Source organism: Scyliorhinus torazame, chromosome 9 (genome assembly GCF_047496885.1).
Source record: "Scyliorhinus torazame isolate Kashiwa2021f chromosome 9, sScyTor2.1, whole genome shotgun sequence".
Classification (NCBI taxonomy): Eukaryota; Metazoa; Chordata; class Chondrichthyes; order Carcharhiniformes; family Scyliorhinidae; genus Scyliorhinus; species Scyliorhinus torazame.
In genome coordinates this window covers 85,859,514-85,884,780 of record NC_092715.1, presented here as the reverse complement: position 1 = coordinate 85,884,780, position 25,267 = coordinate 85,859,514, and the positions used below count along the sequence as shown (strand labels likewise).

At 48.4% G+C, this 25,267-nt stretch overlaps 1 long non-coding RNA gene across 2 annotated transcripts in view; it reads right to left on the bottom strand.

Moving 5' to 3' along the window:
- Positions 1-1,448: 1,448 nt before the first annotated feature.
- LOC140429357 (uncharacterized) overlaps positions 1,449-25,267 on the bottom strand; it is a 124,891-nt gene continuing 101,072 nt past the window's right edge. The window contains exon 3 of one of the 2 annotated variants that reach the window (XR_011949054.1): positions 1,449-2,058. This is a non-coding gene — a long non-coding RNA (uncharacterized lncRNA). The remainder of the gene's footprint in view (positions 2,059-25,267) is intronic. The other variant, XR_011949053.1, reaches the window with a different exon arrangement.

Below are 25,267 nucleotides of genomic sequence, written 5' to 3'. Positions count from 1 at the left end.
GGAGTGTAAACAGTTTAAGCTTCTGGTCTGATTCTTTCTCGCCTGTAGGTATCATTTATTTTTATTCATTCACGGGACGTGGGCTTTGCTGGCTAGGCCAGCATTCATTACCCATCCCTAATTGCCCTTGAAAAATTGGTGGTGAGTTGCCTTCATGGAAAGCATTGATCAGGATGGTCTATGTTTTAATGATAATAGCCTCACGATGGTTAAAGTCAGTGTGGTCTCCTGTGGTTCAGTATTGCACAACATGTCAAAATTACCCTGGATATCCTTACCCAATTTATGTTTTATATTAATTTGAATAGTCCAAGCATCTGTACTTTTGTTTTTATGTCCTTTTATGGTCTTTACAGTTACTCGTAAATGTATAAGCTTCTTTATAACATTACTCAGCTGCATTGAAAGATGTCCTCCGTGATGTATTCAGCTGTGGAAACAGTAGGCAGGGTCCACAAGCAACCACTCCTTTGACTATTCTTCTTCAAAGAAGAGCAGACCTCTTTCCTATATTACAAATGTCTCAGTCTAAAGTGTTTAATTGTTGCTGAAGTACTTATGAACATTGAGGTCATTAATGGCATTACATAAATTGGTCTTTCTTTTCTTCACAGAAGATTGTCTGAGAATAACGGTATCTTGCCTGATAAGCTGCCATTTGTTTGCATTATTGTGTGGTAGTGGTGGCACACAAGCTGAACCTTGGACAACTACCCTTTCTAGGCATGAAGGGGCACTGCTGTCCATGGGAACAAAGAATGACACTGTCCCATTTACTTCTAGAGTCCAGATAATTTACACGCCTGTGAAAAAGACAGCACCCATGCTTGATCCTGATGGTATCAGTAAGGAAACTTATATTGCCTGCAAAACAACAGATCCATTGTTTGCTGGATGCACTCATGGACAGAGTATAAGAGTTTATAGGTCATCAGTGCCCCCCTAAAAAGCTCCACTGACATAGAAATGTAGTACTTTGTGATCTTGACTGTAATAGTGAGTGCAGAGATAATTGTTGAATGAAATGCAAAGTTTTGTGCTCGGAAAAGACACAAACTCCTTCAAAGCTTCTCTACTAAAACAGCCAATTCGAGCCTTGAGATATGAAGAAAGTGCTTTGAGGATGATGTACTGCACAGCTAGGTGCCCCTTGTTGGAGCTCTCCTCCTCCAATGCTCTCTGACTCTCAGACATTGTGCAGAATTTGCTACGCAGCCATATCTCCTCGAGCTAGCTCATGGGCAATGGGATTTCAAATTTAGCTCCATAAATTTACACACATAAGTCTTATTTGGTATCAGCCAAATAAACTCGAGGTACTCTCTCCTAATTAGTATTTACAGCCAAAGCAAGTAGTCTGCTACAAGAAGCTAGATACATCTGTACTCAAAACCAAAGCTTTCCAGTCTTAGAAAACAAAGCCAAACAGTGTTCAAAACATTCTTTATTTTCATGCAATATCTTGGGCAGCATGCATACAACCTATGACTAATAAATTAGCAGTAAATTAGGTTGCAAGGTATCAAAGATACCAGAAGCACAATTATTGCTGTCGTAGGAGGATCTGGTAAATAACTGGTTAAGGTGGGATTAAATACAGTATTACCCACAAGAAGACACCTGACCCTGAGCCAGGATTAGTCGAGAGATGGTCACAGTTGAGTTAAGACCTAGAATGTGGTCAGCTCCATACCTGTATTTTCCACTGGAAACATGTGCACAGTTATGAGTTGTTAATAAAGATTTACTGTTAGCTTATTCCAGACTGGAAGCCTACTTCACGGTGTCCGAAACAGGATTCTTCATGGTGGCTGCCTTGGGATTGAAATCTCCATCCTCACAAGAATGCCGAGAAACTAAGAAAAAGGGCATCTTCCAAAGATTCTGCATTGAACCTAACCCCCAACTGAAATTACAGACACTGAAAAAACTCATCAAAAGGAAAAGCTCCGGAGACAGGAGTTTTAGAGCAGACAAGAAAGGTAGAAATTTTACTCCAGCGGAAGATTCCATTGCATCCTCCTTGGAAATCCAGTTTCAGTAAACAGCATTCATAGCCTGCAAGGGTGAGATAAAAAAATTTAAATTCCAGGCAAGCTAGAAACCCCTTTTAAGTCGTCCAGTTAGAAGCAACATTTGAAACCAACTCATCGCTAAACCCGATTCCAGACTCATAATCTTGGAGCATAGCTCCTGAGTCTGGCAAGAAAATAATCATTAATAATTATTTTATCCGTTCCTGGTATCTTGTCGCTGTCCAGGTTCAGAAACAGCCGGCCGAACACTGCCACCATTGCAGCCCCATCTTTGTAAGGCACAAGCGGACTGCCACCATTTTGAAAAACCTGTCAAAAACCAGCAACTACAGGAAGATCCTTTGTTCAGGAGTAACCGGTGACACCATGTTGGAAGCCTGTAATCTTTTAAAGCTGTACCCACATTTAATCTTCAAAAATGGATTGCAATTCCATACTTCCACCTCCACTGGGATTCATCCAGTCACACAATTGCTGTCCTTGAAGAGGAAGATTTTAAAGATACAGCATTGCTCTAGACTACAGAAAGATTCTGCAGATCTGCAAGGTAAATGTTGCTCTCTTTGGTTGGCTCTGAATATGGCGGTTAATACGGTCGCCTTCCTTAATTTTAATTACGTTTGCTCTAGAGTCGCCAGGTATCTTTCGATACCGCCACAAGGTTCAAACCGAATACTGATCAAAGACTCGATACACCAGTTAGTTCAAAGTCAATGCTTATTTATTTACACGCACAGTTAAATATACTCATGCACGTAACTCTACAGACTAAACTATCACTACTGCTAAAGCCTATACTTAGCTTCGGGCGCCCACTCAGTCAGAGGAACAATGGCCGTTGTTCGGTTCTGAGGCTGCTGGGGTCGAACTGGTAAAGGGGAACAGCTAAGGTCATCTGTCTGGTAGCGTGCGTTGACCTTGGACTTACTTGCTTCTGGTGCAGCTGGTGGACAGGTCTCTCCTCGGTGAGAGCTGGGTCCAAGAGAACAATTCTTTCTTGGGGGCTCCTTCTTATACCCAAAGGGGTTTCGCGCTCTTTTGGGGGGCCTTGAACTTGGCCCCAATCAATTGGGCCATTTCTTGATCATTCATATTGATCTCGTCCAATAAAGGGGTGGGTGCCCTGATGGCTGGGCGTGTCCCAGGTGGCCGTTGGCCTGCTTTGTTTCGGTCTCCTCTGGCGCCGGGGTGTCTGCCTTAGTATCGGTTACTCAAATGTTACTCTTTTGTTCCCGGAGGTGGGCCATCAATATGCTAATAGGCCTACAGTTTTGATCTTCTCTGGGAGCTGCGGCTGCAATATTCAGACAAGCTCTGAACCTGCTTGTTTTCTCAGCATTGTCCATTTTCCCTGCAATCTTTGCAAAGTGTTAATTTTGTAATCGGGAAGTGTCCATCCCAGATGGCTACACACCCTCCTTGTGATCCTCAACGTGAAGCGTGAAGGATCACATTACCGCGTCGTCTTCGTTCTCTGACCAAACTGGGCACCCATAAGCACTTTACGGACTCTACACTGCCCTATCCTATGAATCGCAATTTTTACCTAAAATCATTTTACATACATACATCATTATAAAACTCGATGGGGCGCTATGATATTCAGGCATGCATTACAAAATAAAACAACTGGAACCTCTTAACTATCCTAAATAAACTATCCTCACTCAAACAATCAAAAATAATCTACAACACTTTAAACTGTACAAATAGCAGCAACACAAGTTTCTCTGGCTTGGCAGTCAAGCACAGAGGTTTACATTTCTTTATTGAACGAACAAAACACACACAAAGAAAAAAGGATGCACTTTAATTCACTTAAAGGGGTTGGGGGGGGGGGTTTGTTGGAAAATAGGGGACTTAAACGTGTATACCGGGGTGCGAGAGCGGGAGGTTCTCCTTCGCCATTTCCTGAGTCTAAGTGTCTGCATAACACTGCAGAGTATTGCCAGTACTAAGAGTGCTTCTACTATGTAAGATAGTGAATACCAGGTGATAAACTTGTCACACCAGATCGGAGTGTGGGTAACTATCTCGGGGTTAACTATCTCGAGGTTAACTATCTCGGGGTACAGTGTATGGCAGGGGTGGGAATCATTCACGGCCTGTGTAGTATGGGTCCGGGGGTGTAGCATCTGTGCGCAACTGAAGGGATCCCGCTAAGACCCAGGTGAAAAACATGAAGGTTGTCTTCATCTTTCCTTTTGTCGGTCTTCTTCTTTTTCTTCCTCTGGGGTTCCTGAGGTTCCGGAGTTCTATGGACACGAGCATAATATCTGTTATTATCTTGCTTAAGATCTCGTGTGTGTGTCTGTCTGTCCTTTGTTGCCAATTACCCATTATAATTGGTCACCATCTGTGACTCCCTAATTTTTCCTTTTTTAAACCGAATATTTGGACAAGACATCCGAGAAAAATACTGACACAGTGCGAGCCATCTCGCAGCCTGTGCGTCTACCATCCTAGTGTTTGAGGATGTAAATAGCATACGGAAGGAACCTAAGGGTCGCCAGAAACAAATAAAAGAATTACGAACTGAAAGTGCCAAAATGGGGTGCGTATGGTAACAATGGGTGGAATCCCCGGGTAGGACGGTGATCAGTGCCGTTTGTGCTCTACGCGAGCGTAGCTGACCAGAGGGGGTCCTCGGGCAGGGTGGGGACCAGTGCCGTTTCTCCACTGCCTGAGCGACCGGCAAGAACGGGTCAGAATGTGGTCATCGTGGGGGCTGCCTCTCGTGATTACCTTCAAATCAGGAGAGTAGTTATGATTGGTGTCTGCCGACAAACTAGTTCCTCTGAACGATTGACAAACTTGGTCCATTAACTGCCAGTGGGCGTCAAAAGAGTGGTGGTGTGGGGCCATGAAAAATTGTAAATTCAACATTTAACATTATTTAAAAAAAAAAATTTTTTATTAAAGTTTTCACAAAATATCAACAACAAAATGTAAAATGAACCCAACAGAATTAAAAACAAAACAACCCAGTGCCCCCCCTCCCCCTATACATAAATAATAAATTAACACCCGCCGAAACACATAGCAAACATAGCAAATGTATACACTCCCTCAGATCACCCAGTATAGTCAAACAAAAATAAAATAGAACCCACCACCCCCCCTCCACCTCGGGTTGGTGCTGCTGCTGACCATTGTCTACCGTTCTGCCAGGAAGTCTAAGAACGGTTGCCACCGCCTTAAAAACCCTTGCACTGATCTCCTTGAGGCAAATTTCACCCTCTCCAATTTAATAAACCCCGCCATATCGTTGATCCAGGATTCCACGCTTGGGGGCCTCGCATCCTTCCACTGAAGAAGAATCCTTCGCCGGGCTACCAGGGACGCAAATGCAAGAATACCGTCCTCTTTCGCCTCCTGCACTCCCGGCTCCTCTGCAACCCCAAATATTGCGAGCCCCTAGCCCGGTTTGACCCTGGATCCTACCACCCTCGACACTGTCCTCGCTACGCCCTTCCAAACTTCCTCCAGCACTGGGCATGCCCAGAACATATGGGTGTGGTTTGCTGGGCTCCCTGAGCACCTAACACACCTGTCCTCACCCCCAAAAAACCGGCTCATCCTTGTCCCGGTCATGTGTGCCCTGTGCAGCACCTTAAACTGTATGAGGCTGAGCCTCGCACACGAAGAGGAAGAGTTCATTCTCCCTAGGGCATCTGCCCACGTCCCCTCCTCGATCTCCTCCCCCAACTCCTCCTCCCACTTACCTTTCAGCTCCTCCACTGAGGCCTCCTCCTCCTCATCACCTGGTATGTTGCCGAAATCTTCCCCTCACCAACCCACACCCCCAAGAGCACCCTGTCCTGTACCGTGTATGGTGGCAGCAGCGGGAATTCCACCACTTGCCGCCTGGCAAACACCCTTACCTGTAGATACCTAAAGGTGTTTCCCGGGGTGAGCCCGTACTTCTCTTCCAGCTCACACAGGCTCGCAAACTTCCCGTCCACAAACCGGTCCCCCAACCTTCTTATCCCTGCCCTGTGCCAGCCCGAAAACCCTCCATCTATTCTCCCTGGGCCACATCGGTGATTCCCCCGTATCGGGGTCCACACCGAGGCCCCCACTTCCCCCCTGTGCCACCTCCATTGCCCCCAAATTTTGAGGGTAGCCGCCACCACCGGGCTCATGGTATACCTCATTGGAGGGAGCGGCAGCGGCGCCGTTTCCAGCGCCTCCAGACTTGTACCCTCACAAGACGCTGTCTCCAGCCTCTTCCATGCCGCCCCGTCCCCCTCCACCACCTATTTGCGCACCATCGCCGCATTGGCAGCCCAGTAGTACCCACAGAGGTTGGGCAGCGCCAGCCCCCCCATCCCTACTCCGCTCCAGGAACACCCTTCTCACCCTCGCGCCCACACAAACCCCGTTATGCTCCTGTTGACCAGCCTAAAGAAGGCCTTTGGGATAAGAATGGGGAGGCACTGGAACACGAACAAAAACCTTGGGAGCACCGTCATCTTGACTGACTGCACCCGCATAGAGTGACACCCGATGCTCCTCCCCATCCCGCACCAGCCCGCTCCAGTTCCTCGACTCCCTCAGTGCCATAGCCAGGAGTTCAAACGCCAGTGCGAAGAGCAGGGGGAACAGGGGACACCCCTGCCTCGTCCCTCGATGCAACTGAAAGTACTCAGACCTCCTGCTTCAGGATCAAGGAGATCAGTGCCTGGGATATCGTCGGGGGCAAAGTCCCCCCCTCCCTTGCCTCATTGAAGGTCCTAACCAGCCACGCGCCCCTACAAGTCCACATATCTTTTTGTAAAATTCGACCGGGAAACCATCTATCCCCGGTGCCTTCCCTGCATGCTCCCTATCCCTTTGGCCAGCTCCTTCAGCCCAATCGGGGCCCCTAATCCCGCCACCAGTCCCTCCTCCACCTTCGGGAACCTCAGTTGGTCCAGAAAGCGGCCCATCCCTCCCACCTCCAGTGGGGGCTCGGACCAATACAGTTCCTCATAAAAGTCCCTGAAGACGCCATTGATGCCAACCCCAGTCCGCACCACCACTCCCTCCCCTATCCTTAACTCCCCCGATCTCCCTAGCTGCGTCCCACTTCCGAAGCTGATGCGCCAGCATCCGACTTGCCTTTTCCCCATATTCATAAATCGCCCCCTGGGCCTTCCTCCACTGCGCCTCCGCCTTCCTGGTGGTCAACAGGTCGAATTCAGCCTGGAGGCTACGCCTCTCCCTCAACAGTCCCTTCTCCGGCACACCTGCGTACTTCCTGTCTACCTTCACCATCTCCCCCACCAGCCTCTCCCTCTCCCTCTGCTCTCTCCTCTCCTTGTGGGCCCTAATATAGATCAGCTCTCCTCTAACCACCGCCTTCGGCGCCTCCCAGACCATCCCCACTCGGACCTCCCCGTTATCGTTGACCTCCAGGTATCTCTCTATGCTTCCTCGGAGCCGCTCGCTCACCTCCTTGTCCGCCAACAGCCCCACCTCCAAGCACCACAATGGGCGTTGGTCCCTCTCCTCCCCCAGCTCTAGGTCTACCCAATGCGGGGCGTGATCTGAAATGGCTATCGCCGAGTACTCGGTATCCTCTACTCTCGCAACCAGCGCCCTGTTCATAACAAAAAAGTCGATCCGGGAATAGGCCTCATGAACGTGCGAGAAGAATGAAAATTCCCTAGCCTTGCAAATCTCCAAGGGTCCACCCCTCTCATCTGGTCCATAAACCCCCTCAGCACTTTAGCCGCTGCCGGCTTCCTACCCATCCTAGACCTGGAGCGATCCAGTACCGGATCCAACACCATGTTAAAGTTCCCCCCATTATCAGGCCCCCCACTTCCAAGTTCGGGATCTGACCCAACATGCGCCGCATAAAACCCGCATGATCCCAGTTCGGGGCGAACACGTTGACCAGCACCACCCTCTCCCCTTGCAGCTTACCACTTACCATTACGTACCTGCCGCCATTGTCTGTCACAATGCTCGACGCCTTGAATGACACCCTCTTTCCCACCAACATCGCCACCCCCGATTTTTGGCATCCAGCCCCGAATGAAACACCTGTCCTACCCACCCCTTCCTCAATCTTAGCTGGTCTGCCACCTTCAGGTGTGTCTCCTGGAGCATGACCACATCCGCCTTCAGCCCCTTCAGGTGCGCGAACACCCGGGCCCGCTTAACCGGCCCGTTCAGTCCCCTTATGTTCCAGGTTATCAGCCGGATCAGGGGGCTACCCTCCCCGACTAGCCATAACCCCTCCTCAGCCAGCCACGCGCCCCACGCCCGGCCCGTTCCCCACGGCGGCAGACCCCCGTCCCAACCCCCTCTACTCGCTCCAGCTCCCCCTTGACCATACCAGCAGCAACCCGGTTCTCCCCCCCCCCCCCCCCCACCCCATCCCCAGCTAGGACCCCTCCTAGCTGCATTGCTCTCCCCATTGCACTCCCGCAAGTCAGCTGATTCCTGCTGACCCCGGCAGGTCCCGCCTCTCCTTTGACTCCTCCCATTGTGGAACTTCCCCTCCCCCTCCATTACTCACCAGCAGGCTCTCTGCCTCCCCCTTCCATCCCAAGCGCAGGAAAAAAAATGCGCTTCCCTGCCCCCTCCACCCTTCAGCGCGGGAAAAAGCCCGCGCTTTCCACCTGCCCGTCCTCGCCTCTGGCGCAGCTCCTTTTCCAGGCCCAGTCCCATCACCCCCGACTCGGGCCTCCCCCTCCCCCGCGGGGGCCCCATCCCCCCTACCAGCCATCCACCCCCTACTCCGTTTACCTGCCCCCCTCCAAGAACCCACCCGACAGACCCAACCAAAACAGTGCACAATCCACCCTAACCACCCACACCGAACTAAAAATAAACAAGAACAAAGAACCTCGCCTCAAAATGTAACACAACAAGAATAATCCCCGACCATCCCCACGCCGACCCCCCCCAGCCCGACTCTTAGTTTGTGTCCAGCTTCTCGGCCTGAACAAAGGCCTACACCTCCGGGGATTCAAAATAATGGTGCCGGTCCTTGTAGGTGACCCACAGACACACCGGCTGCAGCATGCCAAACGTCACCCCCTTCCTGTGCAGCACCGCCTTCGCCCAGTTGAACCTGGCCCTCTTCTTCGCCACCTCCACGCTCCAGTCCTGATATATTCGAACCTCCACGTTCTCCCACCTGCTGCTCCTCTCTTTCTTGGCCCACCTGAGTACGCACTCCCGATCAGTGAACCGATGAAACCGCACCAGCACCGCCCGCGGAGGCTCGTTAGCCTTGGGCCTCCTCGCCAACACTCTATGGGCCCCTTCCAGCTCCAGGGGCCCCTGGAAGGACCCCGCTCCTATCAGCGAGTTTAACATGGTGACCATATAGGCCCCCATGTCCAACCCCTCCAGCCCCTCCAGGAGGCCCAGGATCCGCAGATTCTTCCGCCTTGACCGATTCTCCACCTTCTCGAACCGGTCCTTCCATTTCTTGTGGAGCGCCTTGTGCGCCTCCACCTTAACCGCTAGGCCCAAGATCTCGTCCTCGTTATCTGAGATCTTTTGTCGGACCTCGCAAATCGACACCCCCTGGGCTGTCTGGTCTCCAGCAGCTTATCAATAGAAGCCTTCATCGGCTCCAGCAGGTCCGCTTTGAGCTCTCTGAAGCAGCGCTGGATAACCTCCTGCTGCTCCTGCGCCCACTGCATCCACGCTGCCTGGTCCCCGCCCGCCGCCATCTTGCTCTTCTTCCCTCACACTTTCTTTGGCTTCACCACCACATTTTTAGTCGCCCCGCTCCTGGTCCAAGCCATACATTGTCGGTGGAATGTTGCAGTCTTCTTCCCACACTGGGAACTGTCGCAAAAATGCCGTTGGGGGCCCTGAAAAGAGCCCAGAAGTCCGTTCCAAGCGGGAGCTGCCGAACGTGCGACTTAGCTCTGCATAGCCGCAACCGGAAGCCTCTAACATGTACATTAAACGAACAAACATACATTACAAACATGGTGCAGGTTCCATCAGAAAGGATACCGTATCTCTCCATCGGTTCCTTTTTACCATCATGTGGACACCTCATTGCTCACTAGCGAACAGGGTCGCAAAGGGATTCATTTGGTGGGAGTCAGACTCTATGTCATCATCTTCTCCCGGCTGCCATACTTTTGACTAGAGTAGTTTGGCTAAAGCTGCTTGGCGAATTGGGATCCATCTCATCATTCCGGATGAGCCTGAACGAATTGTCTCAATGCCAGAATCGTGTGTCGAGGTTGGAGCTACTAGGTTTTAATCCGTAATCGTCGGGCGGTGGGTCTGGTGGCTTTGATGTACGCGATTTCGAAGGGTACTGGAATCATGCTCGGATTCGCTGGGAGTGGGGCCTGGTGCAGGGGTGTAATCATAACGTGGTGTGCTGTGGCTGTCGTCATTGCTATCGCTGTCACTGTCGCTGCTGGTTGAAGGGAGGGAGAGGCGGAGTCGTGTCTCTGGGGGTGGAGTTGAAGATGTGGCTGAGGGCGGGCTGGACTGGCAGGGGGAGGGTAGGAATATGTCATTCGTGGGTCGGGCGTGCTCCTCCGCTGCTGCGAGCGAGATGTGGTGTGCATGGTTGTTCTGCGAGCCATAAGCCTTAAGCTGGTTTATGTGAAACAATGCAGACTTGCCGTTGGGATATGTGATCTTGTATACCGAGGGGCTGACTTTGTCCGAAATGGAATACGGTCCGGAAAACTTGGGGGAAAGGAATGAACTGGGGTTGTATCGGGAAAGCATCACTTGCTGCCCTACTACAAACTCGGTGGCGTGTACCGTTTTATCGAACCAAGCCTTGCTTTGTTTCCTCCTGGTCCCAAGTCTGACAGCTGCTGCGAGCTGGGCTGCCTTTATGTTCTCAATAAGCTGCTGTACAGCATTTACATGTGTGAGGGTGGTGACTGCGGGGCTGGCCAAATCCAGTCCTAATAAATACTCTGTCCCTTTCATGGAGCGTCCGGTCATGAGGGTTTTGGGGGTGTATCCTGTGGACGTGGATACCGTGTTTCATAAGAACATTAAAGCAAATGGGAGAACTGAATCCCAGGTGCTGTTGTTCTGTTGTACCATTTTCCTGAGAGTGGCTTTTAGAGTTCTGTTCATCCTCTCCACAATGCCGCTTGACTGGGGGTGGTATGCTATGTGAAACTTCTGCCTAATTCTGAAAATTGTGAGGACAATTTTCCTGGTACGGGAAGGCTGGTACCAGCCTCCCCGAACAGGCGCCTGAATGTGGCGACTAGGGGCTTTTCACAGTAACTTCATTGAAGCCTACTCGTGACAATAAGCGATTTTCATTTCATTTTCATTTCAGGACGTTTTTCATTCCTCGTCCTGTAAAATCGGAGCCTTGATTGGACTCTATCCTGCGGGGGTGGCCCCATCTTGTGAAGATGTGCTGTGTTAGGGTTTTAGCTGTTTTGGCCGTATTTGTTCTGGATGGAAAAGCTTCCACCCATTTTGTGAAGGTGTCGATGACCACCAACACATACTTAAAACCATTTCTGCAGGGGGGTAGGTCCTATGTAATCTATCTGCAGATTCGTCCAGGGGCCATTAACGGGGCGGGTGTGACTAAGTTGAGTCTTTCTTGCATATCTGTCCGGATTGTTCTGGGCACAGATCAAGCAATTTTCAATGTAATAGGTTACATCGGCTTTTAAATCAGGCCACCAGCAGAGAGGTCTGAGGTGGGTTAGGGTGGGTTCAATGCCTTGGTGTCCATGATTGTCATAGAACTGACAAATAATCTGGTTCCTGTCCTGGCTGGGAACTACATAAATGCCGTCTTTCAAAATCACACCGCCATGTGTGGTTATTGCGTTCTTAAACTTATCGTTCGGGGCTGGAAAGATTCCTTTTAAAACTTCCCTGAGCTTTTCATCTTCCTTTTGGGCTTTCGCTAGATCCTGAATGTTGATCTGTGAGACCTGAACCGCGTGTACTGGGGTGCTCTCGGGGTGGGGGGGTTCCAAAAGTAACCATGTCTGGAACCTGCCTTCGCTAGGGCATCTGCTTTAACGTTGCTGGGGGGGGAAGAACGGTGATGACTGTGAACCTCAATGATACCATATTTCCTATCTTTAGCTGTCTCTCGGATATGTCGGAGTCATGGGGCTGAGGGTAGGGGCTTTCCGTCTGCGGAAACGAATCCTCTAGTTTCCCACAGGGTAGGAATTCTGTTAAACTATTGCAGACATATAAACTGTCCGAATATATGTCTGCTGGGGTCGGAAACGAGTCGGTGATCAACAATGTAAGCTATGGCTGCCAGTTCTGCTGCCTGCGAGCCTAGATGTCCTGGCAACTTTAATGAAATCTCTTCAATCTCCCTGCACGTACTCTACATAAATGCCGCAACCAGTGATCCTTTTTCCATTCAAAACTGTGGAGGAGCCACCAACATAAGTTTTCAGGGGTGCTCACGTGTCTGTGGGCAGGGGCCTCTGGGGTGTATTACCTGCTTTCCTGGGAGCTGACTTGGGTATAAATGGGCCTGTGTTAAGTTTTGTGGTGATGATCTCACACTCATGTGGGGTACCTGCATATTGCAAATTGTCTGCTAGGAAAGTGTGGGTCTTGGTTCTTTTAACTGTAATGTCCCGTCCCTGTAAAAGAAGGGTCCAACGGGCTGCGCGGATTTGGCTGACTGTGCCATCTTTAAGTCGACCGTCTAATAATAACCGTGTTGGGCTGTGTTCGATGAGAATGTAGGCGAAGTACTGTACTGCCCAAAAAACTGCGAACAGGTGCCTTTCGCAGGCAGAAAATCCTTGCTCGACAGGATCTAACACGCGTGAGGCGTATGCCACAAGGCCTAATCGGTCATGTCGTTCCTGGAGGAGCACGGCCGAAAGGGTTCGGTCGGTGCTTGCTACTTCGATTGCATACGGGGAAAGTGGATCTGGGACCTGTAATGCGGGGGCTGTGCTGAGGGCTCTTTTTAAAGCATCCACGGCATCCGTGTGCTGTGGAAGCCATTCCCAAGATGCCTGTTTCTTGAGAATCTCGGATAGGAGGCCTGCTTTTGTGGCAAAACCGTCGATATGGTTTCTGCAGTAGCCAACTAGTCGTAGAAGTGACCGGAGGGCTGAGACATTATGGGGAAGGGTCAATTTGACGATCGAGTCAATTCTCTTTTGCTCGATCTCGCGTTTACCATGAGTGATCACTGTACCCAAGTAAATCACTTTTTCCTGCAAAATCTGGGCCTTCTTGGGGTTGACTTTACATCCAATCTGTTTTAGGAGTCCTATGAGTTCGGCGAGAAGCGAAATGTGCTCTCCCTTTGTGTCTGTCTGTAGTAGCAAGTCATCTACATACTGGACCAGACAATCGGGTCGGGAAAATTTTGCTAATCCATTTGCCAGCTGTCGGTGGAAAATGGAGGGGGAGTTGTGGAAGCCTTGTGGAAGGCATGTCCACGTATATTATTGTCCATGGAATGTGAATGCGAAATTATATTGGCACGTTTTATCCAATGGAATGGACCAAAAGCCGTTGCTAATGTCCAAAACCGAAAAAGATTTTGACTGGAGTCCCTGTTTGAGCATGGTCTTGGGACTCGTGGCTACGGTAGGGGCTGCTACTGGGGTTACTTTGTTCAGTTCCCGGTAATCATTGGTCAGTCGCCATGATCCATCGGGTTTCCTGACGGGCCAAATTGGTGTGTTATTTGTGGAGGCTACTGATCGGAGTACGTCTTGATCAAGCAGACTCTGTATTACTTTGGAGATCTCTCCCTCTGCTTCTTGGGGAAAACCGTACTGCTTTTGGGGTCTGGGGTCGGGACCTGTAATGTTCACTAAGCCAGCTATCTTGCCACAATCATGCTTGTGCTGTGCAAATGCTGCTTTGTGTTGCTGCAGGACTTCCCTAACTTCTTTATTCTGACTAATGGCTCGGGGGTCGAACCAGAAGTCTCCGACTGCGCTGATTCTGTTTGCATACTCTCCAACTGTGAGCGTGGCAGGGGCTCGTGCTGCCTTTGCCATTCTCCATACACATTTATTTACCGGATCAAATGAGAGGTTGTGGGAGCTCATAAAGTCGATTCCTAGGATGTGTTCAGCTGTCTGGGGTAGATCGACCAAAACTACGGAGTGTTTAGTCGTAATTTTCCCTATTTGTATCGCTACAGGGGCTGTGATGTGTCCTTGTTGTAAATGACCTGTAAAGCCTCTGAGTTTGATGGTGTCTGTTGTGGGCCACGTGTCTCGTTGAAACATCGTGTTGGAATTTTGCGTGGTGCGGGACCCTCCTGTGCCCCAAAGAAATTCTACGGGGTGTCCCCGGACTGTGCCTGCCACTACCAGTCTACCGGACTTGTCCCAAAAGGCGTCGCAGACCCAAATTGGGGAGCCCGAACACCGTCAGTCGGTGCCGTTCATGTCTGCGTTCTCTGAACGGGCGCTAACACTATGGATTGGCTTTGCCCTATTCTTATTTAGGGTGACTGTCTGTTGGTTTCTCTGCTGCTTTTGGGGCACATTGCACTCTCGTGCATAGTGTCCTAATTGTCCACAATTGTAGCATTCCTGGGATTTAGGCTGCGGTGGGCTGTTCCTGCCCTCATTTACCCATGCGGGGTTCTGGTGCGTCCTAACTGGATTCATGTCTGCCTGCTCTTCTCTGGTTTTGCAAATGTGGTTTTGCCTTGGATGGATTGTTCCCAAGTGCGGGACAATCTTTTCAAAACCCATTTCTTGTTGTGGGCCTCGTCTGAGGGGTCGTAATTTGCGCAAGCTCTCTGCCCTGCCTCTGTTGCATGAGAGACTAGGATTCAAGTCCATTTGGCCATATTATCCGCGGACAAATGGGCACGGGTTAACTCTCCAAATACTGCTGTGAAATGTATCCACAAGCGTCCTGCAAACGCTGTGGGGTGCTCTGGTTTTTTTTGCGTACACTTGTTTAGGCCTGCTACGGAGTCTCCTCTGTTATAGCAGATCGCATCCAGGATCGCTGTGTGCATTTCTTGGAGTGTGCCTCCTCCTACATTCTGTGGGTCGGGAAGGGCTGCCACGACTGAAAGGTCAAGGCTTAAAACTGTGAGCTACACTTGCTCCTTTTCGTCCAGGCCGTACATGGTAGCCTGCTGTTTAACTCTTAACGAAAAACTGGTGGGGGTCTCGTGGGAAGGAACGGTGTAATTTTTCCACACGCGTCCCGTAATTGGGTTACGGTTAACGGGGTTGTGTATAGTAAATCTGCGTTTCCTTCTGCTGCAGCCCTGTGGTGTGTGGTTACATGGTTCATGGGGGGGGGGGGGTGTGTTCTGCCTGTTCAGTCGGGGGTTTGGGGGTTTTCATTTTCCGGTGTTTTTCTTGCGTACATGTCCCATGTACGTATCTGTGGGCAGTTTCATTTAACTCCTGCCAATCGGGGCCGTTTTCCTGGTCTAACTGGGGTCCAAACGTACTTTGAAACCCATTCTGGACAGAAAGCAGAGATTGCAATTTATTTCCGGCACTTTGCGTGATCAACGGAGCTCTGCCTTTGTTCCGTCGTGGAAGTGTGGAGTGCTCGTAGGACTGCTTTTAAATCATTGCACTGTTTCTGCAATTGCTCTACCTGTTGCTCGGTTTCTTGTCTTACCAAGACCGTGCGTTGCGTGCCTGGTAGGCCTTATTGTACTGGGTCTGAAAACTACTCAAATGGGCGAGACAAGACTGGTGTGCCCTCTTGGCATCATCCACCTTTCTGTCCCTCGCTGCTAACTGTTCTCTTAACTCCTTATTCTCCTCAAATTCGCTCACATCTCCCTCACTATGTCTGTCTCTCTCCTCAATCTCTCTATGGAGCGTCCTAATGACCTCCTCTGTGCCTCGCAATTATGCCAAGCAGGACACAATTGCCATCGGCTTGCGAGCTTCCCCTAAGCTCTTCTTATGAATCTCTGACAGGTTCTCCCACCAAGTATGTCCTATACTCTCGGGACCTGTTTCGTCATTGGTGCAGAATTCACTCCAAAGGGGCCATCCTTTCCCTTTGAGATATTTTCTGATCTCTTCTTCCCATACGGGACACTGTCCTCCTCGACTGGTTGCTGCGACCTCGAATTCTTGGGGGTTCATAAGGCGTTCCATTGCCTTCATTGCCATTTTCTCTCTATCTCTGGGTTCTCTACTGAATTTGGAACAGGGGGTGATAAAGTGGTGATGCAAACACGGGTACGGCCTATGCTATTTTCCGGCCTACAAAACTCCCGACAGTTTTACGCAACAAAATCTCTCAGGTTTACCTTATATCCCTGTTCGTACGCATGCATTAACACACTTACGAATCTTGGAGGTTCGATCAGTATCATTCTCACACTTGTGATTTTTCTGTTTCCAATTGGATTCCAGTTCAAATTTGGGTTCTCTCGGAGAGACTAGGCCACTTCTAGGTCGAGTCCCGGCGGAGTCGCCAGTAAATGTTGCTCTCTTTGGTTGGCTCCTGGCGGTCAATTGGTCGCCTTCCTTAATTCTAATTACGTTTGCTCTAGAGACGCCAGGTATCTTTCGATACCGCCACAAGATTCAAACCGAATACTGATCAAAAACTCGGTACACCAGTTAGTTAGTTCAAAGTCAATGCCTATTTATTTACACATATAGTTAAATATACTCATGCACAAAACTCTACAGTCTAAACTATCATTACTGCTAAAGCCTATACTTAGCTTCGTACGCCCACTCAGTCAGAGGAACAATGGCCGTTGTTCGGTTCTGAGGCTGCTGGGGTCGAACTGGTAAAGGAGAACAGCTAAGGTCGTCTGTCTGGTAGTGTGCGTTGACCTTGGGCTGACTTGCTTCTGATGCAGCTGGTGGACAGGTCTCTCCTCGGTGAGAGCCGGGTCCAAGAGAACGATTCTCTCTTGGGGGCTCCTTCTTATACCCAAAGGGGCTTCGCGCTCTTTTGGGCGGGCCTTGAACCTGGCCCTAATCAATTGGGCCGTTTCTTGATCATTCATATTGATCTCATCCAATAAAGGGGTGGGTGCCCTGATGGCTGGGCGTGTCCTAGGTGGCCATTGGCCAGCTTTGTTTCGGTCTCCTCTGGCGCCGGGGTGTCTGCCTTAGTATTGGTTACTCAAATGTTACTCTTTTGTTCCCGGAGATGGGCCATCAATATGCTAATGGGCCTACAGTTTTGGTCTTGTCTCGGAGCTGCGGCTCCAATATACAGACAAGCTCTGAACCTGCTTGTTTTCTCAGCATTGTCCATTTTCCCTGCAATCTTTGCAAAGTGTCCATTTTGTAATCGGGAAGTGGCCGTCCCAGATGGCTACACTACAGACCATCCTGAGGGATAAGAAAACTTCATGGAATGGAAATTAACTCTCAGTTCACTATATCACGTCACTCAAAATGCATGGAGTTCTCTCAGGCAAGGAACCGTGGCTGAAAGAACTCCAATTCAAACCAACGGACACCTCGCTCCACTCAACAGGCCGACTCTGCGTTCCAGTAATGGGCTCCCCGCAGGCAATCTTCAGTGTCAGGACAAATGATCAAAGCAACCCTCCTTGTGGTCCAAAATCAGGACTGCTCCCTGTTAAGACACAACACATGCATCGGGTTTAACCGCCTGAAATAGATTGGTACAGTAAACCAGCAATGGCTTGGCTCCAAGTTCAGATGACAGTTTCCAAAGTTCTTCATGGGACTAGGCCGTCTTTGTGACGTTTAAGGGGCATCTTGACAAATACATGAATAGGATGGGAAGAGATGGATACGGACCCCGGAAGTGTAGAAGATTTTAGTTTAGACGGGCAGCATGGTCGGCGCAGGCTTGGAGGGCTGAAGGCCCTGTTCCTGTGCTGTACTTTTCTTTGTTCTTTGTTCTTGTTCTTTGTCTTATAACCGCCTCCGTGAGTGACAGGAAACCACTGTGCTTCTTCACTCTGTGAAAAGTCACTGGCCATGGAGGAGGCACGTTGGCAGCTGGGCTACATGGTAAACTTGGGAATCATTTCCCCGGTCAATCAGTATCCCATATGGTGCTCTGAGATGGCACCCTCAGATCCATCCCCAGATTCCTCCTCAGATCCAGCAGTTTCACCTATGCCTCAGTTATACCCTATGTGTATGAGACCATCTATGTCCATGGAAAGAACCAATCGATGGCTGATGCACTTTCCAGGGCCATGGTGGGACTTCCGATCAAACATGATGCTGCCTTTGTCGCTGAGCTGGTGGCTTACACTCAGACCACTACCACATTCAGATCACTACCACACTCAGACCGGCAAGTGTGTCCTGGCTCCAACAGTGCTCCACGAGGAGGAGTGTGCCCACAACAGGGATTGCCTCGTCAGAGACCAAGCTTCGAGCAACAGAGCCACTTCATTGACAGCCTCCTGACTAATGGCGACCAGCTAGTCATTAGGGCGTCTCTGCATGCAGATGTCCTTCAGAAGATACGCTTGGGCCACCTATGAATCAGTAAGTGTAGGGCATGGCCATGCATCTCTAAAGCAATAGAAGAGACTGTTAGAAATTGCCAGGTTTGGGTGGTGCACTGCGAAGACCAGAAGGATCCATTCACTCCCACGCTGTTCCCCAAAAGGCCATGAGAATGGCTGGCCATTGACCTACTTGCCTACAATGGCAGATCCTTCCCAGTCATCGTAGACTATTTCTCCCGCTAGGTGGAGGTAAAACAACTTCATATAACCACAACAGGGACAGTCATCAAAGAATTTAAAGAGATGTTCACAAGCCATATTATTCCATACGAGCTCATATCAGATAATGGTCCACAGTTCTCCACCACAGGTTTTGCAGATTTTGTGGCTGCAGCCGGCTTCTGCCACTGAACCAGCTCCCCAGGATACCTCTGTCTAATGGTGAGGCAGTATAAGGAGTCTATACGGTGAACACCCTCCTGAAAAGAATGAGGATTTCCTCATCCCACTGCTCACTTACAGGTCCACTCCTTTCCGTGTGGTCTGTTCATGTCTGAGCTCCTAATGGACCAGAGACTTCACATTCAAGTCCCCATTCTGTCGAAGAAACCTCTGCAAGGGTTGGTGGAGAGGATGACCAGGCTGTACCAGTCAAAGAATGTGCAACTTCCTGATGCATGGGGTAATGCTGGAAGAACATGACATAAGACCATAAGAAATAGGAGCAGGAGTAGGCCTTTTGGCCTCTCGAGCCTGTTTCCCAATTCAATAGGGTCATGGCTGATCCGACATTCCTCACTTCCACTTTCCTTCCCTTATCCCGCAAACCTTGATTCCCTCACTGATCAAGAAACTAGGGGCAGCACAGTGGTGCAGTGGTTAGCACTGCTGCCTCATTGTGCCGAGGTCCCAGGTTGGATCCCGGCTCTAGATCACTGTCCGTGTAGAGTTTGTACATTCTCCCTGTGTTTGCGTGGGTTTCGCCCCCACAACCCAAAGATTTGCAGGCTCGATGGATTGGCCACACTAAATTGCCCCTTAATTGGAAAAAAATGAATTGGTACTCTAAATTTAAAAAAGGGAATCTTATCTATCTCAGCCTTAAATATACACAAGGATTCTGCCCCCACATCTCTCTGTGGCAAGGAGTTCCAAAGACTCACAACCCTCTGAGGGAACAAATTTCTCCTCATTTTTGTCATAAATAGGCACCCCTTTATTTTGAGACTGTGCCCTCTGGTCCTAGACTCTCCCATGAGGGGAAACATTCTCTCAGCATTTACCCTGTCAATCCCCTTAAGAATCCTATAAGTTCATTAATATCAACTCTTTGGGTGGCATGATGGCACAGTGGTTAGCACTGGTGCCTCACAGCGACAAATTTGGGTTCGATTCTGACCTTGGGTAACTGTCTGTGTGGAGTTTGCACGTTCTCCCCGTGTCTGTTTCGGATCCCTCCCACTATGCGAAGATGTAAAGGTTAGAACATAAGAACATAAGAACTAGGAGCAGGAGTAGGCCATCTGGCCCCTCGAGCCTGCTCCACCATTCAATGAGATCATGGCTGATCTTTTGTGGACTCAGCTCCACTTTCCGGCCCGAACACCATAACCCTTAATCCCTTTATTCTTCAAAAAACTATCTATCTTTATCTTAAAAACATTTAATGAATGAGCCTCTACTGCTACACTGGGCAAGGAATTCCATAGATTCACAACCCTTTGGGTGAAGAAGTTCCTCCTAAACTCAGTCCTAAATCTTAGGTGAATTGGCTATGCTAAATTGCCCCGAGGTGGAGTTATGGGTATGGGGTGGGGGAAAAAGATAGGGGATTGGGCCTAGGTAGGGTGCTGTTTCATAAGGTCGGTGCAGACTCGATGGGCTGAATGGTCTCCTTCTGCACTATAGGGATTCTATGATTCTCATTCGTCCCAACCTATTTAACCTTTGCTCATTAGACAACCCCGCCATAGTGAGCCTTCTCTGAACTGCCTCCAATGAATTAATATCTTTCCACAATGTGCATTTGTGGTGCAGGTTTCTGTAGTTTTTTTCCATTTAAATAATACTCTGTTCTTTTGTTCTCCCTTCCAAAATGAACAACTTCGCATTTTCCCACTTTTCCCGTTTTCCTACTTTTCAAAAGGCTTATGGCAATTCTGGAGCAACTGCAAGAGGCATGGCTCATGCTGAATGACCAATGTGAGTTTACCATAACCCCTTCCGTTTCCTGGGCCACGTCATCAGCAACAAAGGTATCACAGCAGACCCACAAAACTGGAATCTTGAATATCCAGGTATTTAAATAACATATTGCCTGAACCTCTAATACTTGTTTTGAATGAGCTGAACAGGTCATTGTGTAGATAGGGGCAGTATGTGAGTATAAATGTGCGTGAGAGTGAAAACTGAAGAGGGAAATCATTGTCCTCTGCTCAAAAGAGGCTCAAGATCAGCCAAGTGTCTGCACTACCTACCAAAGGCCATCAAGGAAGCCAGTACTGTTTTTCAGTTTTGGACCAAATTTAAGTGCCACCTGTGTTCTTTGGCATCAAATGGTTGCCACAGTGCAGCTTACCAGTTGTTATATCTTCCAGTTCTTTGACGTTCGAAATGCATCTCTTACTGCTCTCCATGTGGCTGGCAGGCTGATAAATCATTGCTTGGTCCTGACAGCAGCGCAGCAGTGGAGTATGGCACCACAACAATTAGTTCCTAACTCTTTGCGAATAATATAACAAAGTAACACCAATTGTGTGAATGCAGATCATCTGGCTCACACCCTGAGTCGGCCATAAGGTTGGCCCTTGCAGAGAATGGGATAAGGGGAGGTGATCCTGAGGGAATCCTTGCAGAAATCAGCAATGACACTGAGATTTTTTAAACCAAATCCCAGATCATCATGGCCTCATATGAATAAAAATTGAAAGAGCTACTTGGGCTGCTTTCTAAGCAACTCCCCAGCGATCAATCAAAAAACAATAGTAAGATTGCTGAACATCTGGGGAACATGCACAACATACAGTCTATCTATTTGTACCTGCAAATTGCGATCATGGCTCGACAACTGTCACAGGACCTTGATTTTCATAGTTAAAGAACATCCAACCAGAAACAGGTTCATAGCTTGCCCTTTTTTTTGCCTGAAAACTGAAGAAGGCAAGCTTTGGGAGTGGACAATCACTGAGCTGTTCCCCACCTTCCATATCACTCATTTCAATTGGCAGCTGCCTGTTTATCAGGCCTGCAGCTGTAAATCATTCCCAAAATATGTCTGTAAAGGGTTAGTGGCATAATGGCCATGTCACTGGACTAGTACTTCAGAGGTCTAACCTAATGCTCTGGGGAAATGGGTTCAGCTCCCTCTGTGGCAGCTTGTGAAGGGGAACAGAGTGGCGCAGCAGAAGTGTGCTCGGCCCATAACCCAGACGTCAGTAGATCGAAAGATGAAGGTCTGAATAGTAATGTAATTAGAAGATTGTTGGGTTGAGTCCTGCTGCAATTGTTTGTGTTCCTCCTGTGGCCTAGAGGTATAGGTCACAGAACTGGTAAATGACAAATGTAGAGCAATGCCCTGGGGTTCCAGGTTTGGATTTCACCATGTTAGATGTTAAATTTGCATTCTGAGGTAAATCCTATGTGAAGTGAATTTGGGAAGCTTCAATTAGATCCTAGTCTATGTCGGCTGACAGGAAAAATCTGTCCCTAAACTAACATTGATTGGCAGTGTCACACAGGTAGCATACAGGATACCTGGGACAGGAAATGGAAACAAATGTCACAGATTCAGCACAAAGAGATATAGAGTGAGCATTTTTATAGAGATTTGGGAGAGTTTTATTCAGCATCAGGGAGTGCTACAATTGACAGAAGTCTTTTATTCTCCAGCATAACCCTCTTTTTCAAAAGAATGTGACATTTGCAAGTTTTATTTGAGAATGAGTGAAAGACTGACCAGGAAGAAAGAATAAATATGAAACAAAATGCAGCTGTAGGTGAGTGATCAAAAAATGCTAGTCATAGAGATAGCATCAAAAGGGAGTATAAATGAGTTAGGCAAAGAAGGGAGAAGAGACAGTGTGAGAATTATAGAGCAGAGAAAACTGAAATAGAAAAGTATTGCTATGGGTGATGCTATTCATGCTAGCCCCCTACTCTACTCCCCGTACACACAAGACTGCGTGGCAAAACTTGATTCCAACTCCATCTACAAGTTTGCTGACGATATGACCATAGTGGGCCGGATCTCGAATAACGACGAGTCCGAATACAGGAGGGAGATAGAGAATCTAATGGAGTGGTGTAGTGACAATAATCTCTCCCTCAATGCCAGCAAAACTAAAGAGCTGGTAATTGACTTCAGGAAGCAAAGTACTGTACACACCCCTGTCAGCATCAACGGGGCCGAGGTGGAGATGGTTAGTAGTTTCAAATTACTAGGGGTGCACATCTCCAAAAATCTGTCCTGGTCCACCCACGTCCACGCTATCACCAAGAAAGCACAACAGCGCCTACACTTCCACAGGAAACTAAGGAAATTTGGCATGTCCACATTACCCCTTACCAACTTTTACAGATGCACCACAGAAAGCATCCTATCGGGCTGCATCACAGTCTGGTATGGCAACTGCTCGGCCCAGGACCGCAAGAAACTTCAGATAGTCGTGAACACCACCCAGTCCATCACACGAACCTGCCTCCCATCCATTCACTCCATCTACACCTCCCGTTGCCTGGGGAAAGCAGGCAGCATAATCAAAGATCCCTCCCACCCGGCTTACTCACTCTTCCAAATTCTTCCATCGGGCAGGAGATACAGAAGTCTGAGAACACGCACAGACTCAAAAACAGCTACTTCCCCACTGTCACCAGACTCCTAAATGACCCTCTTATGGACTGACCTCATTAACACTACACCCTGTATGCTTCATCCGATGCCAGTGCTTCTGTAGTTACATTGTATATGTTGTGTTGCCCTATTATGTATTTTCTTTTATTCCCTTTTCTTCTCATGTACTGAATGATCTGTTGAGCTGCTCGCAGAAAAATACTTTTCACTGTACCTCGGTAGACGTGACAATAAACAAATCCAATCCAATTCTTGATAACTTATTTGTCAGATATTTACTATTGAAGAACAAAACAACACGTAGCTGTACGGTTGAATTGGTACATAAGATCAATACAGCTGCAGAATATTGGCTTGATATTAACTTGGCCACATCACTATCAACAGTGCCGAAACAGCTTCTGAATAGGGTCAGTAAGTTTACTATTACTATTTTGAAACAAACATATTGCTGTGCGGTTGAATTGTCCATCCATTTCAGGCAGTCAGCTCTGCAAGATGAAAAGCAGGCTCCAGTGATTTATATAGTACTCTTCTATTTCAGGCAGAATTGAGCATTTTGAGTGCACTCTCTGACCAGTTTTACTGACAAAGCAGATAATTTCCCTAAAAAGCAATTTTAAAATGACGTGTTGGTCTTTTGGGGAACTGCGCATGTGCGGCTCCTTTCGCAAGATGGCTGCCAATCAAAACTGCTGTTTGCTTCTGCTGCAAGCCCACCTGTGCCTCGTGGTGAGTATAGGCTCCAGTTTTACCGATTTATTTTTTTTGTGTTCATCTCACAGTAGTTTTCAAACTTGTCCAGGACTGTCTGGAAGTCTCTCTTGTCCTGCCCTCTGGAGTACTTGAAGGAGTTGAAGATTTCTGTTGCATTTTTACCCGCAATGGTGAGTAGAAGATCTATCTTCTCAGCATCGGCCACGCCATCTAGGTCGGATACTACCATGTAAATCTCAAATCTCTGCTTGAATGCACGCCAGTTGGCACTGAGATTGTTGTGGTACCTGAGCTGCTGAGGAACCGGAATCTCGATCATGTTGCCTGGGTGCTGTTGCTGGTTGTCACGGATCTTGCTGAGTTGAACTATATAGATTCAACAGGCACTCCTGGTACCATGATGTGTTATGTACTCTGGGATAACACAGGCTGCAACTCGATGCGGCTTTGACCAAAAGATACTCCACACTTTGAAGTAAGTTCAATGTGATTTATTGAACCATCAGCACAGTTCTCTATGAGTTCGACTCTCCTGCTAATTTTGCTATAGTAACTCAGTCTAACTAACCAGTCTGCTCTAAGTCACGTGTGGGTGTGATGCTTCTGATCTGCCCCTGTCCTTCTCTCTCAGTGTCCCCTGTGGAAAGAGACAGAGCATGTGTTTCCTGTCCTTATATATGGGTTGTGTAATGCCCCTTTGTGGTAGTGTCACCTCTGGGTGTCTTGACTGTCCATTGGTCGTGTCCTATTCTATGTGTTCATTAGCTGTATGTCTGCATGTCATGACATCTCTGGTGCTCCGTCTAGTGTTTACTTAGTTGTAGTGTATTTACATTAACCCCTTGTGTATTTACAGTGATGCATATCACCACAGGTGAGTGATCAAAAAATGCTAGTCATAGAGATAGCATCAAAAGGGAGTATAAATGAGTTAGGCAAAGAGGGGAGAAGAGACAGTGTGAGAATTATAGAGCAGAGAAAACTGAAATAGAAAAGCTGAATAGTATTGCTATGGGTGATGCTATTCTTGATAACTTACTTGTCAGATATTTACTATTGAAGAACAAAACAACACGTAGAGTATAGCTGTGCGGTTGAATTGGTACAGAAGATCAATACAGCTGCAGGATATTTGCTTGATATTAACTTGGCCGCATCACTATCAACAATGAAGAAACAGCTTCCGAATAGGGTCAGTAAGTTTACTATTACTATTTTGAAACAAACATATTGCTGTGCAGTTGAATTGTCCATCCGTTTCAGGCAGTCAGCTCTTCAAGATGAAAAGCAGGCTCCAATGAT